The 16,391-nt window shown below is 38.7% G+C and overlaps 1 protein-coding gene across 1 annotated transcript in view; it reads left to right on the top strand.

Annotated features, from left to right (window-relative positions):
- The first annotated feature begins 9,970 nt into the window (after positions 1 to 9,970).
- LOC150100471 (mitochondrial protein C2orf69 homolog) overlaps positions 9,971 to 16,391 on the top strand; it is a 49,593-nt gene continuing 43,172 nt past the window's right edge. The window contains exon 1 of the mRNA XM_090402842.1: positions 9,971 to 10,296. The gene's annotated coding sequence lies outside the window, so the exon portion shown is untranslated. The remainder of the gene's footprint in view (positions 10,297 to 16,391) is intronic.

Here is a 16,391-nt window from a genome sequence, read left to right on the forward strand (position 1 = left end):
TGTAACTAACTATTCTATAACAGTCGATCAGAACGCTTGTACAGGCAAACGTTACTTCTGTATGCAGCAGTTAGCAGAAACATTTGATGAAACTGTTCCCGATCGATATCTCACCATGTATGTGCAGTGAACTGAAGAGAAGCGGTATATACAATCGCACGCCTAATGAAATAATGAAAAACGAAAGCTGCTGTAAGGAAACTATCATTCCTGACACCACTGGTGGAAATAAAAAAAAATTGTGATCTGACGAGTCACGGTATGCCTTGTTCAGTACCAATAATAGGCAGAGAGTTTGTTAGAAGCTCCAAGAAATAATGAGCCCATCTCGCCTTGTAAACACCACCTCAAGTTTCTGGAGGTGGTGGCTCGGTGAGGGGAATTTTCTTTTGGTATGGAACAAGTCCCCTGATAGTGCAGGAAGGTCGGGTGCGCTATAAGAATATCTGAACATTGTTGAAGATCAAGTCCATCCTGCAATGTTGACTTTTCATCCAGCAGGTGGTGGTTGTTTCATGGGCAACTATGGTACTGTCATCCGTACAAGAATTGTTCAGCAATAGTTCAGTGAGCATGAGCAAATTTCCATCTTCCTTGGCTACACAAATCCTGGATCTAAACCCCACTTAGAATGGTGCGAAAGAAACATTTGATGAAACATGTGCTTCTTCAGCCATCTACCGCTTGGTGCTAGTAGATGCTGAAGAAGCATGACTATTTAATATTTATTTTTATAGGATTTTATGGAAATTATCAAGACTGTTACACGGCCATTTTGGATTATTTTTTGGATTTGGATTATTATTCACTTTGGATTTGGATTATTATTCACGCTTTGAATTATTATCCACTGAATATGTCTCACACTAATGAAAAAAATAAAACCACAATAGGCTATGGCTAACACGACGAACCTGCCTGCATTTATATAAATATAACACTGTTCACGACTGACTGACTGACTGACTATGGATGAGATCCTCTTGTATTTATATGAAAATCTAAGTATCTAGAAGCTTCGAGATGTATCTGGAAGGCACTAGACAGCGTACTCGAACGAACTGCTTCAGCCATCTACCTGCGACGTTATTACTAGTACTGAAATACCGCTTGGTGCTGGTAGATGGCTGAAGAAGCATGACTATTTAATATTTATTTTTGTAGGATTTTATGTAAAGTATCAAATGCACAGCGTTCCTTGTTAACCTGGAAAGCAACTTACAATTCTAAATACCGCAGTATAGCTTGGTGGCCCGCGAGCTTGATTGAAATTATTTTTTATTTAATCGCGTTTTAATGTTAAGTAGTTATTTTCAAAATGGCCGGCGGGCCATGCGTTGAAGACCCCTGCTGTAAGTGAAGGTCAATTAATAGTTCCTGAAGAGGATAAACTCTACTAGGACGTGCGATCTGTGCTTAATTTGAGTTGAGTTTCAGAAATAATAGGTACTAGTACTACACTGGCTAAATTTTAAGAAAGCATAATATACTAGCTAATTTAATTTATTCCAAATTTTGAGAGGTAGTTTATTGTAAAGTGTGAGTATATGTTATATTTCTCCTGATATAAGCTATTTAAAAGTAGTATACAAAAGTAGTATATAAAAAAGGTTAATATACTGAACAAACTTATGCATCAAAGTTTGGTTTAATCAGGAGAAGTAAAAAGAACCCAGAAACTATCACGATGTTATAATTTGCTTGTGGTAGTCATCCCTGAATACTTTACTCCTTCCCTAAGGTGTTTTAGTTGAAAACTAGACATCTGAATACCCGACTGAATGCCAGAAATAAATAAATTCCTGAAATAAAATAAAGATTTGAAATCTTAAATAAGGTCTATATAGCTCAGTGGAAGTGAGATTAGCATCCACACCTCGTGGCCAAATGAAAAAAGGCATAGGGTCAATTCTATTCGGCGACGAGAAGATATTTTTGTAAGCCTTTCATCAAACAGTTCCCGAGTTAGTTAATCTCTGGCATGGGCAAGCGGGTGTTTTCTTCCAGAAACTCGGGTTTTCTGTCCCGTAAATGCAAGTGAATCGATCGTGGAATGCACACTATTTTAGACAATAACATATTGTCTTAGGTTTTAAGTACCACAAGGTGGAGCAACTTGTTTCTCCACCTTGTCACTTAAAATCAGTGATAGCCTTTGGCCAGTTATATTTGAATGGCTATCAATGGAGATCGAAATGCCCAGTCTGTCTCTAAACGTTATATAGGATTAAAATCACCTTGCCTAGTACCTATAAAGTAATAAAAAGGTGTCAACCGGAATACGTTAAAATAGCTATGAAATAATAATCTTACAATTTTATACATATGAAGATATATATATATATAAGTTCTGACAGTGTTGGAGTGCTGACAGAGGAAAGAAGGAAGGAAAGATGGCGGCTCGCGTGTTAGTGTTTCGTGTCGTGTATTATTGATGGTGAATTGTGAATTTGACTGATATGTTTTAGCGATTTATGCTTATTCATTAGTAATAGCAATTAATTGCTTGTTGCCATAAACAGACACTTTATTTTTCCATAGTGGTTTATCCAGGTAAGTCAACTACTCAGTTAAGAAAGTTTGAGCGCGGTTAGTAGTTGGAAGGGGGCCAATCGTTCGATGCTGTTGGCACACTCTCCCTCGATGAGTCTTTGGACTCCCTGGAGGTGTCAAATAATAATAATAATAATAATAATAATAATAATGGCGATACGCTAGGCCTACTGTCGCTAGTATCGCCATTGTTTTATATCGTTACAAATTAATAACGGATAAAACTAACGTACAAAGATTATTTAATAGTATAATTTTCGGCTGTGTGTCACGGGCATCTTCAGTTTCACTGCGCATTAATCCCGCTTCCTGTGCAGGGTCTGCGTGTTACTTAGATGCGACTACTTGTTAGTACCACTCCCAACCGACCTGTGGTCTAGTCTGCCGCTGGGAGGATATATTCTGGACTGTAGAGAGGTATGTTCATGGGGCCGGTTTGCCTGTTTGCGGGATGAAAAACGCCAGATAAACTGGCGGAAAAGACCGTACTGCCCGCGCCCAAGACCGGCTAACTTGGCTATGCCTGAGGAAGATCCTCAAGTTCCTCACGTCTTCGATGGGAATCGAACCTGGGACACTCCTCCCCCAGGCATATGGTTGCGAAGCGCAAAGCCACTACGCTAACCGCGCGGACTCACGGGCATCTTCAGAAATAACCTCAAATTAAACAATAACGGACAATTGCAAAAAGCGCCACATAAGTAGCTGGTGTAAGATAATTAAAAGGTCAATAACTTTCCTAAAAAAAAAATCAATACAATAAACAGTTAGGAAAGATTAGATGATTTGCAAAGTACTATCTCCCATAAAGGGGATAGACGTAAGCCGTCGGATCTGTTTAAGTTAGGAGAATGAAGTAGAGTTTCACATTTTTCTTTATAAAGGCATTCCATGAGAAACTGACTTTTGTGAAGAACTCTTGTCTTTCTCCAATGAACTCTGTGTCTAGTGAAGATGGCACGTTCTGCAAGTCCAGACTTTTCAGGTTTAAAGTATTCAATATAAGATTGGTGTTCTTCTAGCCGAATAGAGGCAGATCTTCCCGTTTGTCCAAAATAAAATAATCCACAAGAGCACGGAATCTGGTAGACACCTGGATGATTAAGATGTGGAAGCTTGTCCTTAGGGGAAGTGAGAAAGGTGGAGATTTTTCTAAACGGTCGAAAGGCAACAAAAATATTCAGTGGTTTTAAAACTTTTGCTATACGTTCACTGATGCCTTGTACATAAGGGATTGGAATGAGCGTTATTTCCTCTTTGTTTGAAGAGGAAGACATATTAAAACTACTCAAAGTTCTTTTAATGAAGCAATTCTTATAACCATTAGATAGAAAGGAAAAAATTATATATATATATTGTAGTTCTTTCTGTTAAAGATCGTCTGAAGAACAAAAGGAGTGGGCCCGATGAACTGGTGTTTTAATAGTTCCCGCCTTTTGACTGGGATGGTGATGAGATTCAGCATGAATTTAATGGCTTGTATGAGTCTTCTTTCTATAAACTGAGAAATGTAGGTTACCATCTGGTTGGCGAAGAATTAGAAGATCTAAAAAGGCTAACTGGTTATTTGATTCTACTTCTAGGTTAAACTTGATCCTAGGATGAAATGCGTTTAACTTAGTGAGAAATTGTTGAAGTTCATCCGAAGAGCCATTCCAAACAAAAACAATGTCATCGACATATCTGAACCAATGAGTAGGTCTGGGAGAAATGTTGTCAAAGATACGTTGTTCAAAATGTTCCATAAAGAAATTAGAGATAGCAAGAGAAAGGGGATTACCCATTGCTGTTCCTTCAGTTTGTTGATACAACTTATTTTTAAAGGAAAAATAACCAGAATTTATTATAAAAATCAAATACGTTTACAATGTCTGAAGGAAATTCCTGTTGTAGTAATTGAATGCTTTCCGAAAGAGGCAGATTTGTAAATAAAGAAACAACATCTAAACTGGTCATGATATCAGAAACGTCCAAATGAAGATCTGAAATTTTATTTTTGAAATCCAAAGTATTTTTTATATAAGTATCAGTTCTTCTAGTTGAAGTGGAGAGTAAATTTGATAAAAAAATTGAGATTTTATAAGTGGGACAACCTATACAATCTACGACTGTTCTTAACGGAATGCCTGGTTTATGAACTTTTGGAAGACCATACAATCTAGGTGGACGACCGAAGAAGGTTTTAAGTTTTTCTTTTGATCTCAATTCCATGTAGATACATTATCTATAAGAGAATTAAGTCTCTTCAATTGGCTCCGGGTAGGATCCGATGTAAGAGGCCTATAAGTTGAATAGTCAGGAAGTAAAAGAGACATTTTTCTCTCATATTCCTTCCTGCCTTCCCCTAATCAGCTTTCGTAATAATTAATTTATTGTTATTCTTCAGTGATTTCAATGCTTTAAGCTCGGAGTAAGAAAAATTAGGACGAGGAGGCTTGGCATGAAAAAGAATTTGTGCACATTCAGAACGTAATCTGTTGGCTGTTTTTTGGGATAAGGATCGAATACCCCTGTCTATGTTATGAAAAAAATCCATAAGTGGCACCTTATTCGGCGTAACAGCTAAATCATGTCCTTTTGATTAAACAAAACGTTCACAGTCTGTTAGTGGACGTCCGGAAACATTTATAACTACTTTATCTATATGAATAGTATTATTACTGGATCTAGGTATTATTTAATCTAGGTATTATTGTTTAATTTGAGCTTAATGTACTGAAGATGGCTGTGACACACAGGCGAAAATTATACTATTAAATAATCTTTGTACGTGAGTTTTTTCCGTTATTAATTTGTATCGATATGTCTACTCACGGTATACCTCTTTTAAAACTTGTTTTATATCGTGACATTTTATTGCTGGTAGGCAGCTTAGTGTGTCTACGGGATTTGCTAATAGACCCTCAAAAGTCCACAGGATTATCTTTACTTGCTCGGAACACCTGAACAATCTCTACTCTTTCTCTATCTGTGTCTTAACACATTTCTAAATTATTGTCATGAAAAAACTTCTGAATGAGGCCAAATTCGAGGAAGTATACATGGAATTCTCAGACTAGGAAAGCTGCTGAGGTGATAATTGGCCAGGAAAGTCAAGCTCTTTGACACATTTCCCCCCACAGCAGTCACAGAGAACAATATGGATGACATAAGTGAAGAGCCCACAACGCTGACGCAATCAGATTTAGCACGCTCACCAAGTATGGAAGATGCTACATCCCAAGACAGCAGTTATTATACCTTGAAAACAGATACAGAGTTCCAATTGGTCCAAAAGGAGAGGAAAATCTCCACCAGTGTGGAAGAACCCAAATCAACAGGGATAGAAGCAGTAAAAGAAAAGATACCACCAGTCATTTTAAGGGATAAGGAAAAATGTATCCCTGTCTCATCAGCCCTCAGAGAACAAAACAAGTCATTCTCGTGGGCTAAAAACTCAGATGAGGGAATAAAAATACAACACACTACTGTTTCGGATTACAGACAGATGACCAGATTTATGGGCAATGCTAACGTCCGATACCACACCTTCACTTTACCCAGCGAAAAGAACCTGAAGGTAGTTCTACATGGGATAACTGAAAGTATCACTCCTGAAGATGTGACCACTGATCTCTCCAGGGAGGTCCTGTCCCCAGTTAAAGTGAGCAGAATGATCAGATCAGATAAAAGACCAATGCCTTTGGTGTTGGTGGAAATACACAACACACAAAAACAGATCTATGAAATGACTGTAGTATGCGGTCTCAAAATATCAACTGAGCCTCTTAGGAAAAGAGCATCTGCAGGTCAGTGTCATAGATGCCAAAGGTTTGGACATGCCCAACAATTATGTAAGGCAGCCTTCAGGTGCTTTAAGTGCGGCGAGGGACACCAGACCATCATCTGCACCAAACCACGCACAACTCCAGCATGCTGTGCAAACTGCAGAGGACCTCACCCCGCCAACTACAATGGATGCCTTTCCAATCCAAAAAATCGAGGATCAACAAAAGTCAATCTTGCTCCTCCACATAACAACGTTTTAAGCAATCAAACAAATTGTCCTCCAGTCCGAAACACCTTGCCTTCTACCTCACAGGAAAGAACAACCATGACCAAAACATATGCTGAGGCTGAAAGAACTAAGCCTCCTACATCTCTCGAGCTAGAAAGCTCCAACATAACATCCGTTTTAAAAGCCTCACTTGCCACTATGCTGCAGGAATTCAGCAAGACATGCCCCTCAACATCTTGCAGAAAGAGATTCCTGCAAGGCACTCAAAACATTATAACAACCATCTGTCATGAGTAATAAATTCAAACCATAAGCTCTTAAGATAATCGCATGGAATGCAAATGGATTGATGAACAAGATTTTGGAACTTCAAGAATTTTCAACTCGTCTCAGTGCTGATATCATCTTGATTGGTGAAACACACCTAAGACCAGCTAATAACCCAAAAATCCGTGGATACACTATGTACAGAAACGACAGAATTGGTATAAGAGGGGGAGGCACAGCCATATATATTAAGAGTTATTTGAATCATAATACAATAGACAAGCCCAAAACAGTAAACCTGGAGGTGACCGGTGTGGAGGTACATACCTTCAATGCTGGGAGTCTCAAGATCTATGCTGCTAATAACCCTCCAAGCATTCCTCTGCTGACAACAGATCTGGACTCCATACTTGGTCCAAATGACCCCATAATAATAGCAGGAGATTTCAACTCAAAACACACAGCTTGGTACAGCTCATCAACTAACACCAAAGGCCACACACTTTTCAACTATGCAATGCTCAACTCTGTTGTCGTGGCTGGTCCTACCGAGCCCACCCACTTCAGCCCTTCAGGTGGCTCGGATGTGCTGGACATTGTCATCTTTAAAAATTTAAGATACCAATTCAAATGGGAATCAGTCAACGAATTATCTTCTGAACACAGTCCCATAGTGCTTAATCTAGGTTCATTAGATCAATTCTCTCCTCTGCACACATTCATCCCATGGGACAAGTTATCCAAGGTTCTTCCCGATCATATTGGTCCAGTGCCTAATATCAGTAAAAAGGAAGAGATTGACACAGCGATAAATAACTTACCCATACAAATTCCGAAAGCAATAGAATCAGTCAGACAATCCACTGTCTTCCACCCAACCAACCGTATCCCTGAAGAAATTACGGATCTCATCAGAGCAAAAAATAGAGCCCGGAAGAGATACCACAATACCAGACCCCCCACAAGATAAAACAGTATTGAATAATCTAAACAGGTAGGTCCGAGAAGCTCTTCAAAAACACAGAAACCATCAATGGGAAACCAAATTGGCTAACGTCAATACTGAAGATGATTCTGTATGGAAATTCTTAAGAGCAATCTGCACCAAAAAGCAACTCATACCCCCTATACAAACCAAGAAAGGGACAGTTCACAAAGATGAAGAAAAAGCCGAAGCACTAGTAGAGAACCTAGAATCTCAGGGCAATCCATCTTATACAAATCTAAATATTAACCTTATGTACAAGATTCATCGTCATGTTAGGCCAACCTTAAGACAGAACACTGTTAACTCCGAATATATCACTCCTACAAATCCGGCAGAATTGATAAATATCATCTCCCATCGAAACAATAAAAAAAGCTCCAGGACCGGATGGCATTACTAATAGTATAGTAAAACTACTTCCAACAAAGGCCATAGTCCATCTCGTCAACATTACAAATGCCATCTTTAGATTCCAGCATTTCCCCACTACATGGAAAACAGTCACAATAATACCACTGAAGAAGCCAGGAAAAAATGCTCACCTTCCCGAAAGCTACAGACCCATAAGCCTATTTTCCAGCCTCGGAAAGGTGACAGAGAAAGTGATCCTCTCAAGATTCCAAGCAGAAACAGATAAGTTAGGAATTTTGCCTAATGAACAGTTCGGCTTCAGTAAGGTGCATAGTACAGCTCAACAAGTGCACCGGCTGGTAGAAATCATTACTAAAGGTTTCAACTGGAAACTCAATACATCTGCCATCTTCATGGACACAGAGAAGGCGTTTGACAAAGTTTGGCATCAATGACTTCTCTACAAACTGATAAAATTTAACTTTCCAGTCAAGTTAATAAAAATAATACATTCTTACCTGAAAGACAGATATATGCAGGTCAGGGTAGGCGAGTCGGTTTCGACCAGACGCAGGATCTCGGCAGGCCTACCTCAGGGATATCTTCTGGCACCTCTCCTGTTTTCAATGTAGCAGACATCCCTCTGAACCCAAGAACAACATTCACTGCATTATATGCAGATGATACTGCACTGATGGCAAGATCACTGAGCCCAAAACTGGCAACTAAAAGACTACATACTAGCATATACATTTTAGAAAAGTGGATGGCAGACTGGAGGATCCAAGTTAACCCCAGAAAAGCTCAGCTATATTGTTTACTAGAAAGAAAATCCATACCATGGAGGATATTTATTTATTGGGAGTAAAGATTCCATGGCAGACTGAAGTTAAATATCTTGGAGTGATTCTTGATAGTAAACTCCTATTCAGCAAACATATTAGTTACATTACCTCGAAGACATCCAACGTCTTAGCACAGCTCTACCCTATGATCAACAGACAAAGTAAACTGGACATGCAAACAAAATTAACAATTTACAATATGGTAATTCGACCAGTCATCACTTACTCATCCCCAGCATAGAGCCACACCACAAATTCAAACATTCTAAACCTTCAGAGATTACAGAATGCATGAGGAGGATTTTGGATACCCTTTGGTTTATAAGAAACACCAAGATCCATAGAGAAGTTAATATCCCTTATATCTCTTCATTTCTCATAAATCTAGCTGAGAAGTTCTTTACCAAGACAAGTAACCATCCAAACCCGTTAATCAAGGAAGCCTCGGAATATAATGAAGCAGAAATCAACAAATATAAAAGCCCAAAGTCTATCTTAAGTTCAGCTGAACACAACTAACTTCACTGCCCTCAATGGGCGAGCATATAGCTCACAAACACTCCATTCAAAGTTCTTTCATTACAAGACAAAGGGGAATATGAAAAGCAATTTTGCTTCACCCGTCTAGCCAGAAATGTTAATGTTAAAATGGAGTGCTGACAAGTGATAGACTAATTTCGGGAAAAGTAGTTGACTAGAGATTAGTAATAATATAAGGTTGCTTATGTAGTAGTATCATTTAGGGTACATATCAGAATGATAATGATTAGTCCATTAGAGTAGTGGTCAGCTGATACACTTCATTTTCGTCAGTTGTTCCCGAATCTCTTGTCGAATAGTTCCTATGATCATATCCAGTAGGACACATTATTTTGAAGGAAAAATATTGTTAAAAAAAAAATCAGCTAATGCCTTTTTAACCCCGTGTAGGGAGTAGCCAAGACCATTTTAGATCTATCTTTTGGAGACTGAGTGGAAAGATAGTTTTCCTCAAAATTATGAGGTTTCGGAATATAAGATTTTCCTTTTAATTTCTTTCCCTTTATTTCCTTTCTTCTCACCTCAAAAACATTTTTTTTTGTGGGGAAAAACTTGTTAACATGATAGCCTGCCTCATTATTTCGTTCACTTGCCGTGGATATGAACAAAAAAGCCATTTGACGAGAGTTTCCCGGACGACTGACGAAAATATATTCTGGTTATACTGTTTCTTGAAAACAACGAAAAGGAGAAGCGATAAAAAAAAAATACTAGCAAAAAGAAGACTTCGTTTTGAGTATCAGTAGTTTTATTAGGTGAGTAAGTTGATTGTTCAGAATACTGTGGTTATTTGTAAATGCTTTGAATTAAAGTCATTTCATGATTGTTTGTTGTTTAACCGATCTCGTATTAATTCTAATTTGTGACAAGCACAATAGAATTGCGCCAGTTATGTTTCAGAATGCTCTCGGGAATAGTTCTAGTTAAATTAGCATTAACAAAATACATAAAAAATAAATAAATGATTCCAGATTTGAATATATGAATTAAAATTTCACTTCGCTTTGAAGAAGAAAATCTTATTCCAACAGTTTACCGTAAAATAATTGGATATTAGTGGAAGAAAGGTAAAGTTCTGTGTAAACTACTGCATGGTTAATTGCATAAACTGGATGGTTGTATGACAGATAAGCTTAAGCTGGGGTGAAAGAAGTTAAGATGGTGTACCATATGTTTTTTTCTATACAAAAATTCTTAGGAATCATCTATAAATGCTGAGACTTCTTTCATGACTAAATGTTGAGCCCACCTCCGTTTACCATGTAACGTTTTTCATTTCAAGTCATCTCATGAGAGTTATTTCGAAAAGAACATTTAAAATATAGAACTTATAAAGCTGGGTTTTCGAAATTACATATTTGATTATTTTATATTTACCACAAAATGTAATTTAATGTATTTTTAAAATGGTAATAGAAATCATCAACATATTATCTTGCATGTATTAAGATAGGAGATAAAAGATTAGGAAAGTTATTTCCCAGAATAGAATAGCAAAAATTTAGAATTTATCATCAATGAAAAATAAAATGAAATGAGGGGAAAGAAAAACTTTAAAGAGATTTGTTACCCAGTTTAGATGCTACTTATTATTATTATTTTTTTTCTTGGCATAAATGTTTTTGCATGTTGGATCAAGCAGAATGCAGACCTTGATGTTGTTGTAATTAAGATTGAGGAGGCAAATGCAAATGTTTATGGCAGTGTTGAGGAAAACAGAAGAGCAGATAGAGAAAAATATTAAAATCCTCTATGCAAAGTGATACTTAAAAGGCTCACTTTTGTGACTACAGGAATGGCAAACCCAAGGTACCTAATGCTGTACCATGTCTTAATTCATGTAATATACATCTGTTATATAATCTGTAGACTGGCCCCCTCCCCATCTTTCTTTTCTTCTTGCTTCTTCCCCAATTCTATTAGTGGTGTAATCGAGGGCTATGGGTGAATCTTTCCTATTTTGTTATTTCATTTTGCCTTATATAGTGGGAGTCTGTCTCACCTAGTAGGCAGAAGTCCCAATAGACCTGGCCAGCGTAGGATGAATTGGGAAACGGAACTCTTCCACAGAAATTTCCACAGATATGTGGAAATGGCCTCTGCAAACATATTACTTTTTTTCTTCAGAACTTAGGCTGAGAGTCCTGTTTGAGAAGTATATTACAATATCCAACAAAAGTCAGTGATACTGTGAATGAGGAATACAGAATCCAGTGCTTTTGATATTGTCTTTGAAGAGGTGGAGAGGTATAAAATTGACATTCTGGGAATTACATAGACTCGATGGAATGGAGAAGTCACTTTAAAAGACAGAATGGTAAGCTAGTTGTTTATTCAGGAGAAGACTCAAGGCATTATGGGATAGCTGTAATACTGAAGACAGTTCAGGCAAGAACCCTCATTGGTTATAATCCCATTAATGACATTAGGCTCATCCTACAAATGTGTCACTTGTAGTAGTTTATGCATCCCACACAGATTGGCCTGATGAAGGAGAGAAATTCTATGAAACATACATTGTTTTGGACTCGCTACCAAGGAGAGATGAACGTTACATCTTAGGGGACTTTAATGCAAAAGTGGGAAAGAGCATGAAAGTTTGTCCTGAGTGTTGCATGTTTGGTCTAGGTGAATGTAACACCCATGGTAAAACACTGTTGGAATTTGCCCATGCTAACAGATTAGTTATTATCAATACCTGCTTCCAGAAGCATAACACCAGATCGATTATATCCTGGCTCTCCAACAGTGGAAGACTAGGATCTCTGATGTGCTTACTTGTCCTGGAGCAAACTGTGATACAGACTACCAGTTAATAAGAGACAGAGTAAGACTGAGGCTCCGAAACCTTCCAAGTCAGGCATATCTCACTAATCTGGATGATAGAGTAATTTCTAGTGGGTTATAAAAGAGAACAGAAGAAACATCAACTCAGTTGAATGATTTTTTTACATTAATGAGGAGAATTCATGCTAAATGCTTTGGGAAAGGCATTTAGCATGAATCATGGCTCAGTAAGAAGGAGAAGAGATCCATGGATATCAGATCCAACTCGGGATCTAATCGAAAAAAAGGCAGTTGGAAAAACAAAGAGATACAGGGACTGAAGAATATAAGAGGTTACATAGAGAAGTCAGAAAAGCTGTCAGAGCAGGAGAAGGAAAAGTTTTGTAGTAATAAAGTTGAAGAAATAGAATTCCAAATGAGGAGGGGCAATTATAAAAGAATGTTTCGTTTAGTTTGTGACCTAAAGCACACATTTAAGTCAAAATTGAATGTCATCAAAGACCGGAATGGAGCAGTACTAACAGAAGAACTGGAAATCAAAAATTTATGGAAAGAGTACTGTGAGGAACTGTACACCAGAGTGGATAAAGAAAATTTGGTAAAACGCTCTCACCAGAAAAAATTTGATTTGGAACTGCCTCCACGTAGGCATTAGGTCGAAAATGCAAATAAACAGCTTAATAGCAAAAAGCCTCAGTTACTGAATTAACTTTCCATGTCTTGTGAAAGTGATCTGTGATACACCAACAAATACATCCAAATTAATAACAGCGATAAATAGCAAGCTAAAGGACAGTTTACCCCAATCGTGTGTACGTGCTCGATCTGACTTAACCTTCACACGAAGGGAACAAAGACACCAATTCCGAAGACAGTTAGAAGAAAAACGCCAAAATGGAGACAATAGCTGGACCATAGACTACAAACAAACCAAACTAGTGCAAAAACGAAGTGATGCCACTAGTAGCCACCAAGGAGACCAGTATGAAGGCACTGCATAGGAAACATGCAAGATGCTTGTGGTCAAAGCCATGCTCTGCAGATCCTTGCATATCTACTACACCAACATCCATGGTCTCAACTCCAACCTTAATAGTGTCCACTATCATCTGCAGTCAACCAAACCCCACCAACTCTTCTTAACAGAAACTCAAATTTCATCTTCTCCCAGCACTATCCATCTCAACCATCCAAACTATACACTATTTAACTCCTTTTGACCCAAGGATGGTGTCTGCACATATATCCGCTCTGACATACCCTGCCATAGAGCACCTAACTTAGAATCACCCAACTTTGACCTTCTTTGGTTAAAAATATCCCTCCCCCACTCAATCAAATTCATCTGCTGTCTCTATCGCTCTCCTAATACCACCAACCACTTCAAGCTCTTTAATTTCCTCTCCTCAAAAGTTGATTTTCTCCAGTCCTACTCCTAATAGTGAAATCGTCCTCCTGGGTGATTTTAATGTCCATAACACTAACTGGCTTTCCTCTTCCAGTTGTGCAGATCCTGCAGGCAGAGATGTTGAAATATTTGCCATCACCAATGACCTTACACAAATTCTTCACAAGCCTACTAGAATACCAGATAACCCAAATCACTCCTAAATACCCTCGATCTCTTCCTTACCAATGACCCTTCCAAATATACAGTGAATGTAGTGAGCCCCCTGGGTAATTCACCAAAACCTAGTACTCATCTCCTGCCCCATGCAACAACGCTTACACACACCTGCACAAGAGTAGTTTGACATTATAACAGTGCCAAATGGGACAGCCTCCGAGACTACTATGCTTCATTCCCATGGTTGGACTATTGTTTGCAGTCTTCCAATCCAAACATATGCACCGTACGTATCACCAAAGTAATCCTTACTGGCATGACATACATTCCCCACACTTCTTTGAACTGCTGTCCCCTGTCCAAACTCTGGTTTTCCAAAAGATGTGCTAAGGCTGTACAAATTAAGAACCCCATCCTTCTTCAGTGCCTATACTAAATGATTCCAAAACAGAATTTGAATGGGGCAAAAAGCAGGAAACTTGCAGCCTGTCCTAGTGGCAGCCATGCCTTTTGGTCTCTTGCCAAAGCAATTGGTCGCAATTTTTGCCCTACACTACTCCCACCCCTATCATACCCAGATGGCTCAATTGCAACATCACCCACAGAAAAAGGTAATCTCCTGGCTTCACACTTTGCCTCCAATGCATGCATAACTGACAATGGCAAATGCCCCCCCTCCCCCCAGTCATTCCAACTGCCCAACATACAATGCCCCATGTATTCTTTTGCCAGCAAGAGATCATAAACCTGTTGTCAAAATTAGACACACAAAAAAGCTCCTGGCCCTGATGTCATTCCTCCGATTGTCTTGAAGGTCTGTGCAGCAGAACTGACTTATCCTATGCCGTCTGTACACACACACACACACACACACTCACACTCTTACTCCACTGGTATATATCCCAAAACCTGAAAATTGGCCTATATTCAACCCATTCCTAAAAAGGGTAACAAATCGCTGGCATCTAACTATCTCACTAACCTCAATCCTATCTAAAGTGATGGAGAAAACCATCAATTCTCATCTCCTTCTCTACCTTGAAAGTACCCAGCTATTAGCAACCACCACTATGGATTCTGTCGATGCCGATCAACAGATGACCTGCTCTCATATATCATCCATTTCTGGACATATGCCATGGAAAAATTTGGCAGATCCCAAGTAATTGTACTTGATATCTCTAAAGCCTTTGACCGGGTCACAAAGGCTTACTAAGCAAACTTCTGTCATTTGGACTGTCTCAGGATCTCTGCAGATGGATTGCCAGCTTTCTGTCTGGACGCACACTATGTGTGATGGTAGATGGCTCCCTAATCTCCCACCATCCAACTAATGCTGGGGTCTCACAAGGTACAGTTCTCTCACCGACCCTCTTTCTTCTGTACATCAATGACCTACTTCAGTTGACCTCCAACCCAATACACAGTTTTGGAGATGACAGCACATTGCACTCCTTCCTTTCATTTGATAAACCTTACCCTACACAACTCACTTCAACCTACAGAACATCAACCACAACTTCCCTTAATTCAGACTTCCAAGACATCCTTCAATGGGACTCAGATAACATCGTTAACTTTAACGCTACTAAAACCCATTTCTGTCTTATTTCCCACAAAAAAGAATCATTTTCCCTCAGTATTATTTTTGATAACACCCCAATTCCCAGACGATGAAATTTCTCTTCTCGGAATTACCTTGACATCAGACCTCCTGGCATAAACACATCACAACCATTGCATCCTCAGCTTCCAAGAAACTAGGCTTTCTCTTTCGCTCAAAATAGCTGTTAACCTTATTCAAATCACAAATCCACTCAATTATCGAATACTGTTCTCACATTTGGAGTGGGGCTCCTAAAAGTTCCCTCAAAATGCTTGACTCAATACAGAGGAGAGCAATTAGACTGATAAATGAACCATCTCTTATCAACTCACCCCCACTTTCACATAGGCGTTTAGTCTCTGCAATTTGTATATTCTATAAATATTTCCATGCAAAATGCTCATCTGAAACAGCATGAATAATTCCTGCACTCTGTACTAAGATATCATGAGCTTCATTTAGGGAGAAGGCAGGAGAATTGGATAATACATTTTGTTTTCTCTTACATGTGTGAAGCTGTTATTTCAAACATCATGTTATACATAGCATAATGTTTTAAATAACAGCTTCAAAGCTGTTATTTTATTGTTATTAGGAGGCTGGAGAGGTTGGCTAGTGTAAGAAAAACAAGTAGGTATGAGAGAAGGGGTATAAGAGAGTGAGAATGGGAGAGATGGGATGAGAGGAAAAAGTCACAAGCGAGAGAGAGATCAGATGGAGGGAAAGTGGAAGTGAATGGGGGGGGGTTGAAGCAGAAAGAGTCAGAGTGCTAGTGAAAAAAAGAATGAATGAATCTGTTCAGTGTATTACAGTATTTATTTGTTGTATGCAGATTAGAGTGCCAGATCAGCTTACCAGGTGGAACAAAGTGTGACAGTGGCAATAAAGCA

Source organism: Typopeltis vanoorti, chromosome 13 (genome assembly GCF_054136105.1).
Source record: "Typopeltis vanoorti isolate ZY-2024b chromosome 13, IOZ_Tvanoo_1.0, whole genome shotgun sequence".
In the NCBI taxonomy this organism is placed as follows: Eukaryota; Metazoa; Arthropoda; class Arachnida; order Uropygi; family Thelyphonidae; genus Typopeltis; species Typopeltis vanoorti.